This window comes from Schistocerca cancellata, chromosome 4, assembly GCF_023864275.1.
Source record: "Schistocerca cancellata isolate TAMUIC-IGC-003103 chromosome 4, iqSchCanc2.1, whole genome shotgun sequence".
Taxonomy (NCBI): domain Eukaryota; kingdom Metazoa; phylum Arthropoda; class Insecta; order Orthoptera; family Acrididae; genus Schistocerca; species Schistocerca cancellata.
Window position 1 is genome coordinate 58363062 of NC_064629.1, and position 22046 is coordinate 58385107.

At 44.2% G+C, this 22046-nt stretch overlaps 1 protein-coding gene across 1 annotated transcript in view; it reads left to right on the forward strand.

Annotated features, from left to right (window-relative positions):
• The first annotated feature begins 5751 nt into the window (after positions 1 to 5751).
• The window catches only part of LOC126184757 (protein Malvolio), a 408032-nt gene continuing 391737 nt past the window's right edge, over positions 5752 to 22046 (forward strand). Inside the window, exon 1 of the mRNA XM_049927300.1 lies at positions 5752 to 5848. The gene's annotated coding sequence lies outside the window, so the exon portion shown is untranslated. The remainder of the gene's footprint in view (positions 5849 to 22046) is intronic.

The following is a 22046-nucleotide window of genomic DNA, read 5'->3' on the forward strand; positions in this document are numbered from 1 at the left end:
TACCCAGTGGGCGAAAGGTATTTAAGAAGATCGAGGAAGAGGTGGAAAGATCAATAATTTCAATCGAGAGGGTGTAACAGCAAATGCCTAAAGGAGAAGAGAATCTGAAATTGTAATTAGCAGCAAGAGATCATAGAGGAATACCATTTCAGTGTTGACAAAGTTAGTGCAACACAGTAAAACGTATACGAAACGGCTGCTTGATTTTTATTTTTATTTCTTTCAACAAAAGGCGTGGAGCACACATAATAACAGCCCCCGAAGACATCTACGTCGTAGTGAATAAATCCAAATTAAGTTCCTAATCTTGTCCATTGCATATCTGAGCCTGTTATTGTGATTGTTAATTGAGGGCAACATCACAGGTTTGAATGTTCAAGAGACAACGAGCAACGTCCATTGTAAAGAGTCCACATGACACCAACAAACTGACTGGACAAACTAGTAGACGGTAACGTGCAGCCTAGGAGAGTGGTTACGTCAGCTCTGCTACGTCATTATATGGCCGGCTGGCGGTCACGTAGGATGGCTCGTGATCAGCCTCCCCCTGCCAGGTTCATGTAGAGATCGTTACTAGTAAGTTTGAAATTCGTTATCCAGTTTCAGTCCCGATCGGCCGCCTCCATCTACCAGTTACATCTCGAAGTCTGGTATCAGAGCAACAGGCAGGTAACGGCGCACTAGCGGCAGATGACGCGACGGTACGGAGTCAACATCCGTAGGCCTCATTACAGTTGCCATCGAGTTCGCGGTGCGGTGCAGGTGATGACAGTGGCTGGGCCTAGGCAGAAACTGTATGGTGGAGGTAATGACGAGATGTATGGGAATGCTGTCCGCCGGGCGACCAGTGAAGGCACAGCATCAATGGGAAGTGAGTCTGCAAGAGCGAAGCTATACGCGAACGTGGTGCAAAATCTTGGCCCAGGTAGACTTCAAGTAAGAGATACACATTCTTTTGCACTGTTTTGACGCAGTCAGTCGCCTTTTTTGTACATAAGCATCCACGTCATTCTTATAGGAATAAACTCGGCAGATGTGAAGGTAATTTCTGGAACACGCTAAGGGACTGTGGTAGGACCACTATCGTTCACAGTATACGAGGAGTGTTCAATAAGTAATGCAACATATTTTTTCGGCCATCTAGGGTTGAAAAAAATGAGGAATTTGCTGTGGGACATCGTGGAATATTCTCCCTTCAGCCCTTATAGTTTCAAAAAAAAAAAATGGTTCAAATGGTTCTAAGCACTATGGTACTTAACATCTGAGGTCATCAGTTCCCTAGACTTAGAACTACTTATACCTAACTAACCTAAGGACATCACACACATCCATGCCCGGGCAGGATTCGGACCTGCGACCGTAGCAGCAGCGCAGTTCCGGACTGAAGCGCCTAGAACCGCTTGGCCACAGCGGCCGGCTCCTTAATAGTTTCACGAGGTTTCTCTGTTACCGAGCGCCGCGGGTTTCGATCCCGTGCCAGGCGGTATGGAACTCGATGACCACTAGAGGTCGCTGCGGCGTCGTTTTGATTTCGCGAGGTTGTCTCTTGTGACGCCGTTGCTTAGTACTTTGTTGTCGATCTCGGTGTCTTGCTCGGTTGTCTGTCGTCGTGCTTGTCCTTCCATTCCCGTTCGTCCGTCTTGTTTGTTCGCGGGCCGCTCCCGTCGGTCCCGACGCGTTTTCGTTAACGGCAACCCCGCGACAGTCCCTGTCGCGGTTACAACAGTTTCCGTAGGTGGCGGCGCTATACATAACCTTCAGAATGACGTCCGTAACCGAGTCGCGTTCCAAGCAGAGAGCTGTCATCGAGTTTTCATTCGACGGAAAACAAGAGTATCGCAGATATTCGTAGGCACTTGCAGAATGTCTACGGACACCTCATTGCTCAACTGGACGCCTCTGTTGGTAGAGCTGACGCACTCGTTGGGGTAGTCAAAAGTGTGTGACCCCTGAGTTCCTCACCACCCAGCAGAAAACCACCCTCTGCGGGAAGCAGTACGTGAGGTTATTGATGCAGCAAAACGTTGGCTCCGACGTCAACCAGTAGAGCGGTATCATTCGGTCATACGGGCTCTCCTAGTAAGGCGGCATAAGGCCGTTGCACTGAACGAAAATTATGTTGAAAAATATGGTTTTTTAGCCAAAAGCGAGGGCAATAATCTGTGTATTAGAATTCTGACTAAAAAATCTGCTTTCAGAAAAAGGAAAGTGTTGCATTATTTATTGAAAGCCCCGCATATATTAACAGTGTGGTGAGCAACATTAGAGGCCGAGCGCTGACGACCGTGCAGTTGAGCACCCCATAAACCAAACATCATCATTAACATTAGAGGCTCCGTGATGCTACTCGTGGACGATGCCGTTGTCTATAGGAAGACTAGTTAAATGCAAGAAGGTCTGAAGAAGTTCGACGATTGGTGGAGGAACAGGCAGTTGTCACTGAACGTAAATAAATGCAAAATGTTGTGCATAAATAGGCAAAGAGATCGATTATACCATTGGTGACAAATCACTAGAAACATTAACTACCGTACAATACCTAGCAGTAATCATCCGAAGCAACCTTAAGTGAAATGACCACATAGAACTAATGGTAGGAAAATAAGATGCCAGACAGGGATTCATTGGAAGAATCTTAAGCAAACGCTATTCATCCACAAAAGAAGTGGCTTACAATCCACTTGTTGGGGCGATTCAGGAATGCATACCAGATTGGATTAACAGAACAGAGAGAGAAGAGCGACACGTGTCGCCACGGGATTGTTTAGTCGGCGCAAGAGCGTTACGAGGATGCTCAACTAACTCCAGTGGCAGACAGTACAAGAAAGGCGTCGTTTATCACGAAGAGACTTGCTGTTGCTTTTCCACGAGCGTACTTTCCGGGAAGAGTTGGGAAACATTACTGCGCCACATACACGTCTCGCAAAATAATCAATGAAACAGGGAAGGGCGATAATATAGTAGCACCACAAACACCATTCGGCACACACCGCAAATATTCAAAAGTGTGTGTGTGTGTGTGTGTGTGTGTGTGTGTGTGTGAGTGTGTGTAGTAGCACAAACGATTTGTATACTTAGAAATCTGCTTATATCGTTCTAGCTCGCCATGAGGCCTGCACTGCCAGCCAATGAACTTTCACCACAGCGAGAAACAGACGTCATATGGCCAGCACGGTGTAAATGACTGAAGATAATTATGAAAAGGCTCTTAAGATGAGTTTGTGGTTTCGAAATTGGTAACAACGCTATTTTTGAGAAATAAATAATTAAGAGTCGCCTGTCGCTCTTTTTAATTTCAGAAAGAATCCACCTACATATACATACAGCAAAAATCTTATTATTTTATTTATTTACTTGTTTATTTAACCTGATCTGGTTAGCGCCATAAGGCCCTCTCTTGCAACAGACCAGGGTTTCCTTCATACAGTATCCAATACACCATAGCTGATATGACAACTGCTACTGAAATGATTTTAGTGTCTAAAGTGACAGTGTGAGTAAATTATACTGACTATGAACTAACAAATTTAATTAAAATTAATTCTGGCATTACTTGTACTACTGCAGCTGCAGCCACTAGTAGTGATGAAAGTAATAATAATAATAATAATAACAATGATAATAATAATAATAGTGGCATTTATAACAATAATGATAGTGGCAGATATAAGAAGATTTTATAGTCTACAAAATCGATGTTTTCTGATATAGTGAGTGCTGGGAATAGGAAATTTAAGAAGACTACATCGGCTAAGAATACTGGGGAAAAGAGGAAGATGAGGTTGAGAAGGTAACGAGTGCGTACGGAAGCAAAGGTAATCTTACTGTTATGTGATTACCTGTCTTCTAAAGCTGGAGATGGTATTTATTTCTCGAATATAAAGCGGGAGGTCGTTCCAGAGTCGGGTTTCTGCTACTGAGATGGACTTCGAGTAGGTGACTGAACGATGGAGTGGGACAGGAAAAATTCTGCTCTGATGGGAACGGGTGTTCCTTCTGTGTTGCTCGGACAAGAGCGTTAAGGTCGAGGACAGTGTTCACTGAAGAGAAGACAGAGGGTATTGAAGTCTCTGTGCTTGTCTGCACACAGCCAGGATAGCTGTGCATATGATGGTGAAATGTAATTAAAGGGTCGAACATCACAAATATAACGAGGCATAGGCATTCATCACCAGTTCCAGGCACCGTGAGCTGTGATCTATAATTAGAAGTATAAGTGTTTGTACAAGCTTCTATTTCAGGTCAAGAGGGAAGAAATTTTTATATCTTTGTAGGGCATGAAGAGATGCTGATGCCTTTTTCCACATTACAGTTAAGTGATCAGTCCAATTTAGATTGTCATCTATTATTACTCCTAGACTATTTTCTGAAGGAGAGAAGTTGATATTTGTCCCATTTAGGGTTAAAGATGGTAGGGATTCCCGACATTTCTGGCTAATGAGCCTAGAATGGCCAACCATTACCGTTTGGTTTTTCGATGGGTTGAGCCTTAACCCTATAGCCTGCGCTCATTTTGATAGTGCACAGGGGTCGGTATTGAGATTCTCAATAGCTGCTTGCACGTTTATAGGTTTTGTACTTAGATACAACTGGAGTCATCAGTGTACATGTGGTATTTGCAATACGCCAAGACTGATGACACATCATTCACGTGCAGGACGTAATACCGAACCCTGATACTACCTGCCTCCGCTGTGGCTGTATCTTGCCGCAGATGACGAACGTCAGATATTATGTTACTTTTAGACAAAATAGCATATATGAGGTGACCATGGACATATCTGGAATACTCCGTGACTCATGCCAGAGGTTTGGAGTGAAAGGGGGAGGGGACAGACATGTCTGTATTTTCAAGAATGGGAAACGTCGATGACTTCATCGTCAGGCCTTAGCTTTGCTGATATTATTAGACAGACGTTTGGAAAAATTACTTATGAAATCCACCTGTTGTCATTTCAATAGCGTTTCTACTGCGCCACTGAACTGTACCTTCGTCGTCATGGGTTCAGTTGTCTAACGACCTCTATTGCGGTATCCACGTGCCAGAATCGCGTTAAGTAACTTCCACATGTTTACGCTGTTGATATATGTTCATTTCAGCAAGTAAACAACGCGTGGAAGTTACTTCAGTGAGATGTCATATTCAACAGAAATCAGCCAAATTCTCAGATACGCGTTTTTGGCATGTTGATATCGCAGTGAATGTCCTTACATAAGTTAAGCTCTTACGATGAAACTGTGACTTCGCAGGGACACTGGCAGAGAAGAAACGCTATTGGAAAGACAGACTAATTTCGTCAGTAAGTTTCCCATTGATTTCGCTGACACGATTTTGCTAAGAATAACCACTGTTCTAGGCGCTTCAGTCCGGAACCGCGCAACTGCTACGGTCGCAGGTTCGAATCCTGCCTCGGACATGGATTATTATTAGGCGAGGAATAAGTTAGATGTAGCGTAGGTGGAGGCGGCGAGCTGCTGTCAATCAACCCCTTGTTAGTCTATGACAGGAGAGAGAGAGAGAGAAAGAGAGAGAGAGAGAGAGAGAGAGTGAGAGAGAGGGAGGGAGGGGGAGGACTTGAGCCGAATATGAGTCTCGCCTAACGCAAGCCAAGGGGATTAACCTAGCGATACGTGGAACACTTTCTCGTTACCGAGCTGTCGCAACGAGTGCAGTGGTTGTAGGTTCCGCCGCGTGGTGGCGTGTGTGTGAGTCAGCGGACAGCCTGCGCGCCTCGCTGCCTACAGTTCAGCGTCTCGCGTCGCGCTGTAGTGCGCTGCTTTCGCGTGGCTACCTGCCACACTAGTGCTTCTGACGTTCTACCGGGCCTACATCGGAAGCATATCAAAGGTAGGCCTTCTCACCCTCGTATGCGTGTGTTTCTGAATTATTTTAAGAAAATAATTCTCCCACACTGTTGTGCACAGCAGTGGGCCGAAAGCAAAGCTGCAGATATTGCAGTTTTTCCTGAGTAGTGATTAAACTAGAACTCTTTTCATTCTGAGACCAGATACGTGTCACATAATTATTCTCGCTGCGATGATTGATGGGTCGTCGGGAACTGAATTTAGGATACTACTTAAACATCCGTCACGATTCGATAGAATGGCATTTTCTCCCTATCCAGTATGAGTTTCCTCCTTTCTAGGCGCCATCATCACAAGTATAAAAGAGCAATAATTTAAAATGTGACTGAGCGAGGAGGCACGTTGGTGAACGGAAATCCGTTTCCGGCCATTCAGGTTTAGGTTTCTCGTGATTTCCCAAAATAGCTCCAGACAAATGCCGGGATGGTTCCGTTGAAAGGGCACGGCGAAATATTCCGACCTTGTGCTCTGCCTCTTACGTACTCGATGTCGACGGGACGTTACACCCTAATCTTCCTTCCTGCTTTAAAATGCAATTTTCATCGACTTTTGTTTCTGCTGTGAATAGGCTCACTGCATCTGGTTGGTCTTGTAGTCTGTGTTTTGTTTGCATGGACTGTACGTAGGTTTCTATGTTTCGCATATTATCGTTGTGGGGTTACTCTTTGGCACGAGAAACTAATGTAATTACGATCTAAATAGGAAAAGACGGACTGTTGTTTTTGCAGAAGCCCGAAATTTCTTCAAAATATTGCATAACTAATGGCTGTTTTTATTGAGAAAAACAGTATTCATTATTTCCAAATAAACTGACGTACATTCTCGTTGAGGTGAGCTGTGTAAGCGAGATAGTACGTGTATGTGAGAACGCAACAGCAGCCTCTGCACTAATCCGATAACATTCGACATAAACCTCTAAAACTGCTTATAATGAGACAACATTAACTGTTTTTGACAGCAAAGAACTGTTTCGCAGTTTGTTATAAACCATGGAATGACAAGATGCTTTGGACATTCATTTACCGCCAGCTTCCTTAAAATCGACTCAGGAATTGTAATTATTTGTGTTCTTTTTTTCGTAACTTAAGTCGTACGCCGAGTCAAAGTCATTGGCTGGAGACAAGATCTATTTGGCTACTAGTTACTTGCATTGCTAAAACAAACATCGCTTCGACTGTTTAAAAAAGGAAAAGACGGAAGGGAAGTGAGTGTTTTCACCCCCTCGATGTCGAGGTCATTCCAGACGAACCACAAGCTCTGATTGGAGGGGTATCGGAAAAAAAGTGGCCGTTTCCATCCCAAATGAACCATCTCAGTATTTCCCGTAAGCGATTTAGGGAAAGCGCGGAAAAACTAAATCTGAATGGCCTACCTAAGGTTTGAAACACCGGCTCTCCCCCCCACCCCCTCCAACACCAACACACACACACACACACACACACACACACACACATAAAACACATACACTCCGAACGAAGATTTCAGGATAACGCACATACCGATTGCACTTCTCAGGGTCATTTATAGAATGTAGTACACGTTTCTGAGATTTTATGTTTCCAGAAGTCTACGGTGCAATATTTTCAGTTCCACCATAAGTTACTCAGCGTCAGTTGTGGCCGTCTGAAATTACGTCCACAAGACGTTCATCTCGAACTTTTCTTCCATTTACAGCTACGAAAGAACAAAACGAACGTTATTAACATTATACACCTTTATTCTTTGTGTCTACATATTTGCACCCCTCTACTGCTAGCGGGCTCTGCATTGTAGCATGTAACATGCGGTGTGTAACGTAACTATGTCGGAACGTGAGAAACGGCGTGCTGTAATCGAGTTTCCAATTCGAAGAGTTCGTCCACACGTGGAACAGCATGTCCTTCAGCATGACAACGCTGGACCACATTCTAGCGCTGCGACATATGCACCAATCCGACGCCTTGGGTTCCCTGTGGTCGATCATCCTCCATATAGTGTTATAAGTTAATAACGAGCATCAAAACGGATACAGGGATTAGCTTCTACTGTTTAAAAAAGGAAAAGACGGAAGGAAAGTGAGTGTTAGCAAACACAGGGTTGTCGTAGCGAGATTGAATATTGTAACCTCAAATCTTCCAAAAATAAGCGAAAAGTATACCTATTCAAAAAGGTAGATAAAAATTCACTTGACGCCTTCCTGAGAGACAATCTCCACTCTTTCCAAATAAAAAAGTGTAGACCAGATGTGGCTTGAATTTAAAGAAATAGTATCGCCAGCAATTGAAAGATTTATACCAAATAAATTAACAAACGACGGAGCTGATCCTCCTCGGTACACAAAACAGGTCAGAACACTATTGCAGAAACAACGAAACAAACATACCAAATTTAAACAGACGCAAAATCTCCAAAATTATCGATCTTTTACAGAAGCTCGAAATTTAGCGCGGACTTCAATACGAGATGCTTATAACAGTTTCCACAACGAAACTTTGTCTCGAAACCTGGCAGAAAATCCAAAGAGTTTCTGGTTGTATGTGAAGTATGTTACCGGCAAGAAACAATCAATGCTAGAACGAAATTTTCAATCTACAGCGGAGTGTGCGCTGATATGAAACTTCCTGGCAGATTAAAACTGTGTGCCGGACCGAGACTCGAAATCGGGACCTTCGCCTTTCGCGGGCAAGTGCTCTACCGACTGAGCTACCCAAGCACGACTCACGCCCCGTCCTCACAGCTTTACTTCTGCCAGTACCTCGTCTCCTACCTTCCAAACTTTACAGAAGCTCTCCTGCGAAACTTGCAGAACTAGCACTCCTGAAAGAAAGGATATTGCGCAGACATGGCTTAGCCACAGCCTGGGGGATGTTTCTAGAATGAAATTTTCACTCTACAGCGGAGTGTGCGCTGATATGAAACTTCCTGGCAGATTAAAACTGTGTGCCGGACCGAGGGTAGCTTAGTCGGCAGAGGACTTGCACGCGAAAGGCAAAGGTCCCGAGTTCGAGTCTCGGTCCGGCACACAGTTTTAATCTGTCAGGAAGTTTCATATCAGCGCACACTCCGCTGTAGAGTGAAAATTTCATTCTAGAAACATCCCCCAGGCTGTGGCTAAGCCATGTCTGCGCAATATCCTTTCTTTCAGGAGTGCTAGTTCTGCAAGTTTCGCAGGAGAGCTTCTGTAAAGTTTGGAAGGTAGGAGACGAGGTACTGGCAGAAGTAAAGCTGTGAGGACGGGGCGTGAGTCGTGCTTGGGTAGCTCAGTCGGTAGAGCACTTGCCCGCGAAAGGCGAAGGTCCCGAGTTCGAGTCTCGGTCCGGCACACAGTTTTAATCTGCCTGGAAGTTTCAACAATCAATGCCTTCTCTGCGTGATAGCAATCGAAGACAGTGCCACCAAAGCAGAGTTACTAAACACAGCCTTCCGAAATGTCTTCACAAAAGAACACGAAGTAAATATTCCAGAATTCGAATCAAGAACAGCTGCCAATATGAGTAACGTAGAAGTAAATGCCCTCGGAGTAGTGAAGTAACTTAAATCACTTAATAAAGCAAGTCTTCTGGGCCAGACTGTATACCAGTAAGGTTCCTTTCAGAGTATGCTGATGCATTATCTCCATACTTAACAATCACATTCAACCCGACGAAAGATCCGTACCCAAAGACTGGAAATTTGCACAGGTCACCAATATTCAAGAAAGTTAGTAAGAGTAATCCACTTAATTACAGGCCCATATCATTAATTTCGGTATGCAGCAGGATTCTAGAACATATATTGTGTTCGAACATTATGAATTACCTCGAAGAAAACGGTCTATTGACACACAGTCAACATGGGTTTCGCAAACATCGTTCTTGTGAAACACAACTAGCTCTTTATTCACATGAAGCGTTGTGTGCTATCGACAAGGGATTTCAGTTCGATTCCGCATTTATGGATTTCCGGAAGGCTTTTGACACTGTACCACACATGCGGCTTGTAGTGAAATTGCATGCTTGTGGAATATCGTTTAAGTTATGTGACTGGATTTGTGACTTCCTGTCAGAGAGGTCACAGTTCGTAGTAAGTGACGGAAAGTCATCGAGTAAAACAGAAGTGATTTCTGGCGTTCCCCAAGGTAGTGTTATAGGGCCTTTGCTGTTCCTTATCTATACAATCGATTTGGGACACAGTCTGAGCAGCCGTCTTTGGTTGTTTGCAGATGACGCTGTAGTTTATCGACTAATAAAGTCATCAGAAGATCAAAACAAATTGCAAAACAATTTAGAAAAGATATCTGAATGGTGCGAAAATTGGCAGTTGGCCCTAAATAACGAAAAGTGTGAGGTCATTCACATGAGTGCGAAAAGGAATTCGTTAAACTTCGGTTACACGGTAAATCAGTCAAATCTAAAGGCCGTAAAATTCAACTAAATACCTAGGAATTACAATTACGAACAACTTGCATTGGAAGGAACACATAGAAAATATTGTGGGGAAGGCTAACCAAAGACTGCGTTTTATTGGCAGGACACTTCGGAAATGTAACAGATCTACTAAGGAGACTGCCTACACTACACTTGTCCGTCATCTTTTAGAATACTGCTCCGCGGTGTCGGATCCTTACCAGATAGGACTGACGGGTTACATCGAAAAAGTTCAGCGAAGGGCAGCACGTTTTGTATTATCGCGAAATATGGAGAGTGTACCACTGAAATGATACAGGATTTGGAGTGGTCATCGTTAACAGAAAGGAGTCGATCGCTGCGACGGAATCTTCTCACGAAATTCCAATCACCAACTTTCTCCTTCGAATGTGAAAATATTTTGTTGACACCGACCTACATAGGGAGAAACGATCACCACGATAAAATAAGGGAAATCAGAGCTTGTACGGAAAGATATAGGTGTTCGTTCTTTCCGCACGCTATACGAGATTGGAATAATAGAAAATTGTGATCTGCACAGAATCCATGTAGACGTAGATGTACCGGGTGATCAAAAAGTCAGTATAAATTTGAAAACTAAATAAATCACGGAATAATGTAGATAGAGAGGTACAAATTGACACACATGCTTGGAATGATATGTGGTTTTGTTAGAACCAAAAAAATACAAAAGTTCAAAAAATGTCCGCCAGATAGCGCTTCATCTGATCAGAATAGGAATAATTAGCGTAACAAAGTAAGGCAAAGCAAAGATGATGTTCTTCACAGGAAATGCTCAATATGTCCACCGTCATTCCTCAACAATAGCTGTAGTCGAGGAATAATGTTGTGAACAGCACTGTAAAGCATGTCCGGAGTTTGGTGAGGCATTGGCGTCGGATGTTGTCTTTCAGCATCCCTAGAGATGTCGTTCGGTCACGATACACTTGCGACTTCAGGTAACCCCAAAGCCAATAATCGCATAGACTGAGGTCTGGGAACCTGGGAGGCCAAGCATGACGAAAGTGGCGGCTGAGCACACGACCACCGCCAAACGACGCGCGCAAGTGATCTTTCACGCGTCTAGCAATATGGGGTGGTTCTAATAAAACCCCATGTCATTCCAAGCATATGTGTCAATTTTTACCTCTCTGTCTACATTATTCCGTGGTTTATTACGTTTTCAAATTTATACTGACTTTTTGATCACCCGGTAGATGTAGATAGTCCCGAGTTTGCCTCATCCGAGTTTAGTGTGTTTCCAACAATTAAAGAACACCTTCGAGGACTTCACTTTAATAGTGATGAAGCGATGCAAGCAGAGGTGAGGTTGTTGCTCCGCCAACAAAGCCAGACATTTCGCAGAGAAGTTATCAACAAATTGGTTTCTCGTTGGGAAAAATGTGTTCGTCGCCAGGGTGACTGTCTTGAGAAATAAATATATAGACACGAAGAATAAACATGTAGAACGTTAATAACGTTTGTTTTATTTAAAAAGCTCTAAGAGTTTTCACATAAATTCGGAGGCACTACTTTTAAAAAAAAAAAAGGGTTCAAATGGCTCTGAGCACTATGCGACTTAACTTCTGAGGTCATCAGTCGCCTAGAACTTAGAACTAATTAAACCTAACTGATCTAAGGACATCACACACATCCATGCCCGAGGCAGGATTCGAACCTGCGACCGTAGCGGTCGCTCGGTTCCAGACTGTAGCGCCTAGAACCGCACGGCCACTCCGGCCGTCTCTACCTTTCAGCTCACCCTCGTAGTTACATAAAGGTACTACTAAAAAGCCGTAAGCAATACAAGCTTTAAGCAGCTGCTAGAAATAAAGCTAAAGTTTCTTGGTGTAATGAAAACGCCCTGTTTTTGGGCGATTTCCGTTTCGCTGTAAATGATTTCCGTTTGTTCGCCAGACTCGCGGACACCAAGCAACGAACTGCGGCCGAATATCCTCGCGTTTAGCCCCGCGCGCTGGAGCACTGCGCAATCCTTATCAGAGTTTAACTCTATAGCCTTTTCAGTGGGACAAGTTAGCTCCAAGCGCTCACATTTCTCCCAAACGTTTCGCTCTACGTTTACCCGTCGAGTAAGTGTGAAGGTTTACTTTCTATGAGCAGTCAGATAGTCCTATGAATGCGTCCACATCTGTACTCCGCAACACACGCTGTGGTGTAATGGAAGCCATACTGGACGAAAAGACTTACTATCAGCCAGCACATGCCTGGTATATCAAGATTACCGCATTGCTCAATACATCCCTCTATGTTTCACACGAAGCGTGAAACAGACAGCCAAAACTTCAGCAATTGCAGTAAATTTTTTACGGAATGAAAACTAGTCTCGAATACGATGATGTATATTTTTTTATAGCAAAGGAAGAGAGATATTTATTTATAATAATTCCGTAAGGTGGAGTTCAGAGGGTAATTTAACCGTTTTATTCAATAAAAATTTATGAACGGTTTGCTCGTTGGTGCTCGTCTCGGTATTTTCGGCCAAAGCTCCTTTATGTGGTTTTTCTAACGTTTCGCAGGGACGAGTAGCTAGCAATGTCGTAGTCACCTTCCATTACCGCTACCAGCAATAGATGACGCAAGGCATTCTAGCAGGCAAAACGTCAGGAAAACCATAAAAATCCCGAGATGAGCGCCAACGGGCAACACGTCAAGAAGAGGCTGCAAGAGTGTCAGACATTTTATAAACTTACTGAACTTTGGAGAAAACATACATCGACGTGTAGTATTATATTTTCAAGCATATTACACTCTCTACAGTACCGCTGTTACTACTGAAATGTTTTTAAAGTAGTAGAACTGTTTTTTTTTTCGACCGTCGATAGAGCCGGAAATTATAAAATAGGTTTGGAACGTCGTTCACACACCACCTCTCCATCTTTGGAAGACTGTGCAGATTCTTCCACAACAAACGAAAAGATAATCTCTTTTCAGACATCTTTCTGCTGCACGATCGCATGCTGCCACATTAACTCAACTTATCGACGATTACAGATCGTGGTGCTGCAGTGGTTAAGACTAGAAAAGAAAGGAGTTTAAATCATCTTCTGGCTATCCAGAACGCGGTTTTGTTTGGTTTTACTACAACAGATGGTTGCAAATTCCGAGTTCGTCCCTTTGGAAAGGTCGCAGCCGTTTTTCTCCCCATCCTTCCCCTCTTCGAATTTGTGCTCCATCCCTCATAACCTCGTTGACGAAGGGGTGTTAAACGCTAATCTTTCTTCCCGTTTCAATGATTTTTACGGTAGATGATTACCACCTTATCTACAGCGAGCATTTTGCACCCAGTGGCTTCCATCGTTTTCGAAAATGAAGTAGTTTGGAGGTCTCCATTTCACCTCAAGTGAGGATCTGCAATGCATCTCCACGCCAATGCTGGATGGACGGGCAGCTGACATTTTTATTGAGGCAGTAGAAAAGCTGATGCATTATTACTACAGATGTCTCCATCGCCACGTTGATTATGCTTCGTAAAAACACTACCGGTCAAAAATTTTCAATCACCCATGATAAAAAACTATGTCTGTAAATTTTTTCGTGTATCTTGAACATTAGATGCCCTCAGTTTTCTGGACTCCCTGTCAAGTTCATGCCATAAGAGTTCAATGGGATTTAAGTCGAGTGACTGACTTTGCCAGAATCCCATTCCTCAGTTCCTCACATTTCTCTTTTCTACCGACATACCTTCTGCAGAATTTAGAAGTTGTCTGGGACCATTGCCCTGCTGCATAACAGACCCACGACCACTAAGTCTCCTCCCAGACGGAACTGCATTGCTGATAAGGATCCTGTGATATCGTTCCTTCTTTAATATTTCGTTTATTCTAGCTAGCTCAGCGACCTTATCACCTGCAAAATATCCCTACACCATGACCGACCCTCCACAATGCTTCCCCGTTTGGACACACATTGACTCTTCATGCGTTCACCACGAAGTCGACGAACAAACATTCGACAATGGCTTCCAAACACTTCAGACTTAGATTCGTCCACGAATAACATCTTGGATCATTGCTGCACGCTCCAGCTTTTATGTTGCTGCGCCCACTGCAAGGTTTTCCCCTTATTTTGCTTGCGTAATAATAGTTTTTTGACCCCTGTGCACCGCTTTAAACCTTGTTCACTAAGAAAGCGTTGCGCTGTTGAAACAGAAACTGGAGCTGCTGGCATACTATTTACTTTCTCGCGAATTTCAAGTGCAGTACGAGTCCTCTGTACACACATGAACTGATCTTCGCTGTATGATGTTACTCGGGGTCTTCCAGATAGCAAAGAACTTGCACTGGCACCTGTTTGCTTGAACCACTGCAATGTATGCACCACTGTAGATTGATCTACGCCAACTTTTGTTGTTATTGTCATACTAGAATAGCCATCATGATTCAGAGCTACCATTACAGCACGTTTTTCAGTTCCAATCTCCTGCTTACGTCCCATAAGGAGGTAATATGGTATGAACCTGATAAGGTATAAAAACACACTGCTAGATGCACCCAATTTACACTAAACTAATCCGAACTGATTTCTGCACGGACAGCTGAAGGAATGAGACCTATTCGAATGATACTGTATTAGGTAAAGGAACGTCAGAATTGTTGTGGATTCAGATCAGTGCCCCTCTGTGCGAACAACCAGTCCATTACACAACAGAAGCGGCTTAGTCTTTACACGTTTATACTTGTTTTATTATAATATCGAGGATGTGATAGAATATTCAAAACAAAACCGCTGTTTTATCCAAAAATCCGTAGTTGTGATACGTCATCGAAGACTTTTGACCGGTAGTGGACATACGAACCCCTGGATAAAGACTGAACAACTCGTAACAAGACAAAGACGGTTACTGGCAGAGAGCCATGTGACCGAGGTCGCCAGATATTGAAAAGGTTTATCACAATGAATTGCACAGTTCTTGGGAGAGGCGAGTGACATGGAAACTGCATCCACGTGTCGAACTATCCGCTCTTTAGACAAAATACAGCGACAGGTGCACAAAATTAAACTCCTTCGACCAGCCCGCAAGCAGCAAGATCGTTCGACATCGAGAATGCGTTAGGTGATAGGTATATCGAGACAGTGCTGTGTACGGAGTGTCCCAAGAGGAATGGTCAATATCGAGGGAGATGACAGGACGATCATTTAAAAGAAAAAGTGTAGTAAACATGAGCTCTACAATGCATACCTTAACAGCTATGAACACTCGTACAGTACAGGAGATCCGTTTCACACTAGCGAAGACGAAAAACTGCTCATAGCTCTTCAGATATGCACTTTAGAGCCCATGTTTACTTGACATTTTTTCCTTGTTTTCCTCCATACTACCACCACTCAAAATACGGAAAGCAAAGAGCCTACAGCAGAAGAGATTGTTTCACAGTATCGAAGATCAAGACCGCTCATACATCTCAAGGTACGCATTTTAGAGCCCATGTTTACTACACTTTTTGCTTGGAATGATCGTTCATGTCATATCCCTGCATATTGACTATTTCTCGTGTAGATAAGCGATGGTTAGAAGATTGAAATACGGGCTTGTAATACGGGCAAACGATTCCATCATTTTGCTTCGAAACAAAAATGTTGGTTTCGTTTTTGGCCGGGACCTGACGACCTGATTGACTTCTTCTTACCGAGAAACAATGAAGTGCTTTTTTATGTGGGCTAAATATAACATTCCTTCGTTCCTATTGTTACTCTGCAATATGAATCACAGACAGTTATTATATGAACCTTTCAAGTATCCAAGGCTGGGTGATACTTAACACCGCGAATTCTGAGGAAGGGATACTGTTCGCATTATACTGCGGCTTTCTGTTGAGTGTCACGGTGGAATGGGGAAATATAAACTTTCATTTCACAAGACATAGCAAGCAGCCCCTAACGATGACAAGATTTGTATGCTGATGTAGTCGTCAAGGCAGACTTTAAAAAAAATCTCCACTAGCATATCATGACTAATATGTTAATTTAGAAAGAGTGGCTCTATAATGCTGCTGAAGCCACACTTGCTTCCAGCGACCTTCGTGAATGCTCTCTCTCTCTCTCTCTCTCTCTCTCTCTCTCTCTCTCTCTGTCTCAAAACTGCACGAAACAACTTGTCAGTGTACGTAGAACGCCTAACAAAGCTTGCCTTCTTTTATCGCAGGGCAGACTAGTGCTAAGATGAAAATTTGTGACTAAGCTGTTCACAATAAAGATTTCCTTAACACATTCGAGAAGACGGCCGGGCCTCACTCGTTCGTTGGCATAGCCCGTGCCCGAGTAAAACTCGAGCGCCGTCTCGAAAGGGTTAACAGTAACGACAGAGGGAAAAAACGTAATTAACTTGTCTATTGTATTTTCTACATGGAATGGATATCGAGACGCTATGATCTATGTTGATATTTGCAGATCTGCCACACATTGCATCTTGCATTAGGCTTCATGTTTTCAAATCAACTACAGTGAAGTATTTGTATCAAGAGCTGCTGTATCAAAATTAAGCCTCATCTTTATGATTTGGATTAATTTGTGTAGGGAAATTTTACTAGGTGCGGACATTAACGTGTCATGGTCACCATTTTACACCCGAGCATCCGAAAATGACGTTGAAATAGACTTACCTGTCAGTGTGCCGCGTTTGAGAGATATCTCGTTTGACTTAAGCTTTGTGAAGTGAACGAAAGTGTTTTCGATAAAGAAAGTTAGAGCGAAGTACATTAATCACAAGGTTTCATTGGTCACAAAGTTTTCAGAGCATGCCATATTCAGGTTGCGAAGTCCTGTAGCACCAAAGTTCTTATCCTGCCTCAGGATATCGAATGTCCAAATTCATAGACCCCATTCTAGTATGTCCACCATTGGCACTGATAATAGCGGCGACGTGTCGTGGCATGGAAGCAATGAGACCTTGGTAGGCCGCTGGAGGGAATTGGCACCACATCCGCACACACAAGTTACCTAATTCCTGTAAATTATCAGGAGAGGGGCGATGAGCGCTGGCGCTACGTTAAATCACATTCCAGATGTGTTCGATCGAGTTCAGACCTGGCGAGTTGGGGAGCCAGTACATCAATTGGAACTCGCCACCGCCTTCCTCGAACCACTCCATTACAAAAAAAAGGTTCAAATTTGTGTGAAATATTATGGGACTTAACTGCTAAGGTCTTAAGGTCATCAGTCCCTAAGCTTACACACTACTTAACCTAAATTATCCTAAGGACAAACACATACACCCATGTCTGAGGGAGGACTCGAACCTCCGCCGGCACCAGCCGCACGGTCCATGACTGCAGCGCCTTAGATGGCTCGGCTACTCCATTACACTCCTGGCCTTGTGACATGGCGCAATATTTTGTTGAAAAATGCCACTGCCGTCGAGGAACACGATCGGCATGAAGCAGTGAGTAGTGCGACTAGGTTTGTGCTACCCCACTCTCCATTGTTGCCAGATGTATCCAAGATGGCAGCGATGACATCATCCAAGATGGCGGCCTGTAGACTTGGCAACAGTGCATGACATCAGCTGATGACGCAAATACCGTTATCCAAGATGGCGGGAAAGTGCCACGCCCCCCAGGTGGGAACTTCAAATTCCATCAGGATAACGCAACACAACTCTACTAACCAAAGAAAATGGCGGGAAAATAGCTCACTTGGGCTACCTCCACTAACCTAAGTCACCCGACCGCCACCTCTTCCTAGGAACTGGCAGGAAGTTTAAATTTTGGAGGGGAGAGAGGTAAATTGGGCTACCTCCACTAAAATAAGAAAATGGTGGGAAAGCAAGGGCACTTGGGCTACCACCACTAACCTAAGTCATCCAACCACCATCTCTTTCTAGGGATTGAGGGAAATTTGAATTTTGGCAGTAAAGAAAGGTCACTTAGGTTATCTCTACTAACCTAAGAAAATGGCAGGAAGGAAAGAGCAATTGGACTACATCCAATAACCTAAGTGATCTGTCCGCCACCTCACAGGAAATGTCAGGGAGAGGACTTGATCTGTGCTGGACATAAGTCTTTATTTTGCATGTACTATTTATTTAAACAATTAGAGGCAGTACCATCATCAAATGTAGTCGCCATGGGGTCTGGAGCCCTCTGGTGGCGGTACTGTGTACTAGGTCAGTTGGACTCCAGACCCCATGGCAACCACACTGTTTCCCACCATTTCCCCCTACCCCAGAGGTAGGGGGAAATGGTGGGAAACAGTGTGGTCACCATGGGGTCTGTAGTCCAACTGACCTAGTACACAGTACCGCCACCAGAGGGTGCTGCCATCTTTTCCATAACATAACCCAAGATGACTCTCTGGAGAGAGGAAGGAGTGTACATTATTTATTCATGAGCAATTTATTTAGGGACGGATTTCACATAGTCTATTTATTACACTGATATAAAATATATGCTCTGACATGCTTGGGGTCATGCCACCCAGCCTACAAACCTGTGAACTACTTGTAAATAATGCAGTACACTGGTGTGCAGACACGAAATTAACTTGTAAACTGTTCAAATAACTTATAGCATAGCCTACAGACCTGCTCACAAAATAATGCAACACACATGCAAACAACGTGCGCAGGCACCACCCACTGCCCCCTGTCCACTGGACTGCACAGGAGGCTACTGCACAAGCTCCCAGAAGTCGGGCTGCACTGGCAGTCTTCTGCGAAATGACACGGCCATCAGCTGCCAAGCCACACATAGGTGCCCATTTGTGTCCCTCGAGCATGAGACGGCGGCATCCCTTTCATACATGACTCTGAGAAATTCCTCTCGAAATACGTGATCACCTAGGCACCATTGCTGACCCAACCGGATAGGAGCGAAGGCCTATTTGCAGAGCACATACACACCAAGGACGCACGTGCATGTAAAATCGAGACTTCAGCTTCATAACTAAGTTAGCGATAGGTGCTTGTGAGGCACTGCAATCCCTGACGGATGTGCTGTTTACAGAGTTAGTGGCGGAATGACTTGTAATTTTCATATGTTGGACGGTGCTGTGACTGAGGTTAGTGGAGGTAGCCCAAGTGAGCTATTTTCCCGCGATTTTCTCAGGTTAGTAGAGGTGTGTTGCATTATCCTGATGGAATTTGAACTTCCCGCCAGTGGGGGCGTGGCAGGGGGGCGTATCAAGGGGGCGTGGCACTTTCCCGCCATTTTGGATGACTACTTGCGTCATCAGGTGACGTCAAGGCCGCCATTTTGGAGAATTTCATGCGCTGCTGGCAAGTCGACAGGCCGCCATCTTGGACTACGTCATCGCCGCCATCTTGGATACATCTGGCAACAATGGAGAGTGGGGTAGGATGAACCTAGTCCCACTACTGGGGTGTACGTGGTGTGCAGTCACTCTACAATACCCCTTGGCTGTCATAGTGGCTTGCACGAGCTCGACTGGATCCGTGAATGGCCACGTGAATGTTCCCCAGAGCATAATAGATGATGATTATATTTGGTTTGTGGGGCGCTCAACTGTGTGGTTATCAGTGCCTGTACAAGGTTCCAATCTTTGCACTGTCCATACTCGCAACTTTCATGAATGATAAAGAAATGATGTAGAACATACGAACACCCAGTTACCGAGCAGAGAAAATCCCCGTCCTGGATGGGAATCGAACCCGGGACCCTGTCATCCAGAGGCAGCAGTGCTAGGCACTAGACCATGAGGTGTGGACAGAGCATATAGAACCGCCACCAGTTTGTCTCTGTCCCTCAGTACAGGTGTCAAGGAGTTGTGCCCTGGTAGATGAATTCGCACCCCCCCTCCCCCCCCCCCCCCATCGCCATGATGAAGAAGGTATGAGGATTCAGCAGCACATGCATTGCTCCGCCACTGCACCAACGTCCAGTGCCGATGGTCACGTGCTCATTTCAGTCGTAGTTAATGACAACGTGGTATTGACACTGGCACATGCATGCATCATTGGTTGTGAACGCCCATCGTTAGGAGTGTTCAGTGCACTGTGTGTTCAGACACATTCGCCGTCCATCCTGTTTTACCAGTATGCCCAACCTACGACGTCAGACATCTGCAATGAAGGGTGGCCGCACAACCCCACAAAGTCTGCACGTGGTTTCACCTTGGTTTCGCCACATGTTGAACACACTCACAACAGCACTCATCAACCGATAAGTTGTGCAGTTTCCGAAATGTTCGTGCCGAGCCTCCGTGCTTTCACAATCTGCCCTCGGTCAAATTGAGATAAATTGCTCGCTTTACACATTCTACGCAAGGACAGTACGCTCACTGATACTATATGCACTGTGCGTGTATGTGACCAGCAATCATTCCTCGCCAAGTGACGGTGCTATCGCGTGGACGGGCTTGTATCGACAGGAGGTTGGTGGTCATAATGTTGTGGTTGATCAGTGTATGTAGAAGTAGATACAATACAGTTACCCATAAAAAACACCAAGTCAGATTTTTCATGGAAAAAAGTTTTTTTTTCCATTGAAGTCGATGCAAATTACATTTGAGAAATTAGCCAGCCTGTATAACATGACACTGAATTTACTATGTAAGAAAGAAACTTCGAAGTTGGTCGAGGAAATGGACCAATAATCTGGGAAGGCTGACAGCATATTGCCGCCAGAATCACCTTAGGCACAATCCAAGGCTGCAGGGCCATGTTATCAGTAGTGTTCTGACAAAATTGCTGAACAATGATGGGGGTAGTTAAAATAGAGAAACCTCAGTTACCCGTAACGATGTATGATAAAAACATGTCATCATATGGGCAAATCTTCAGGCAGTGAGTGCTTCAGCTGTAAAACGACTTTGCAACGTGGGCGTCCGCAGAAATTTATCCAAGAGGGGGAAGGTTGTAAAATTGTAATTGTCGTTTAACTGATGTGGTGAGTTTTCAAATGTCCTCCGGCAAGAACAATTAATGGCAGGATATATACAAAGCTTACTTTATTTTTACTGATTGATAATTATTCACCTGGTCATTTGGAGGTAGATTATTTTGATAGCCAAATGGTAATCATATTTCAACAGCATACGTAAATACATATTTTTACATTATTAGTGTGAATATGGATGCCGCCTTTCTATTGAAATATCTAAAAGCTTCATCTTCAAATGATTAAATCCAAAGTATCCAAATAGCTATGAAATATATCTAGAAAATATCCATAAATATTTGTTCGTATTCTAGTAATGGTGGATAGACACTGAAAATTGAAAAACTGGAATTCAAAAAAGTCACAACGTTTGAGAAAAATTTGTTGATAATCAATTAAAAAAACAACAAAAATGCCACGTAGATGCTCCTCTAAGTAGACAAACAGAGAATGAACTTTAAAAAAACGCTTATTCAGCGCTGCTGACGCTTTGTTTGCATACAAACCTTCACAGCTTTTTTGAATTCATTTATTACATTAGTTTCATGATTTATACACTCCTGGAAATGAAAAAAGAACACATTGACACCGGTGTGTCAGACCCACCATACTTGCTCCGGACACTGCGAGAGGGCTGTACAAGCAATGATCACACGCACGGCACAGCGGACACACCAGGAACCGCGGTGTTGGCCGTCGAATGGCGCTAGCTGCGCAGCATTTGTGCACCGCCGCCGTCAGTGTCAGCCAGTTTGCCGTGGCATACGGAGCTCCATCGCAGTCTTTAACACTGGTAGCATGCCGCGACAGCGTGGACGTGAACCGTATGTGCAGTTGACGGACTTTGAGCGAGGGCGTATAGTGGGCATGCGGGAGGCCGGGTGGACGTACCGCCGAATTGCTCAACACGTGGGGCGTGAGGTCTCCACAGTACATCGATGTT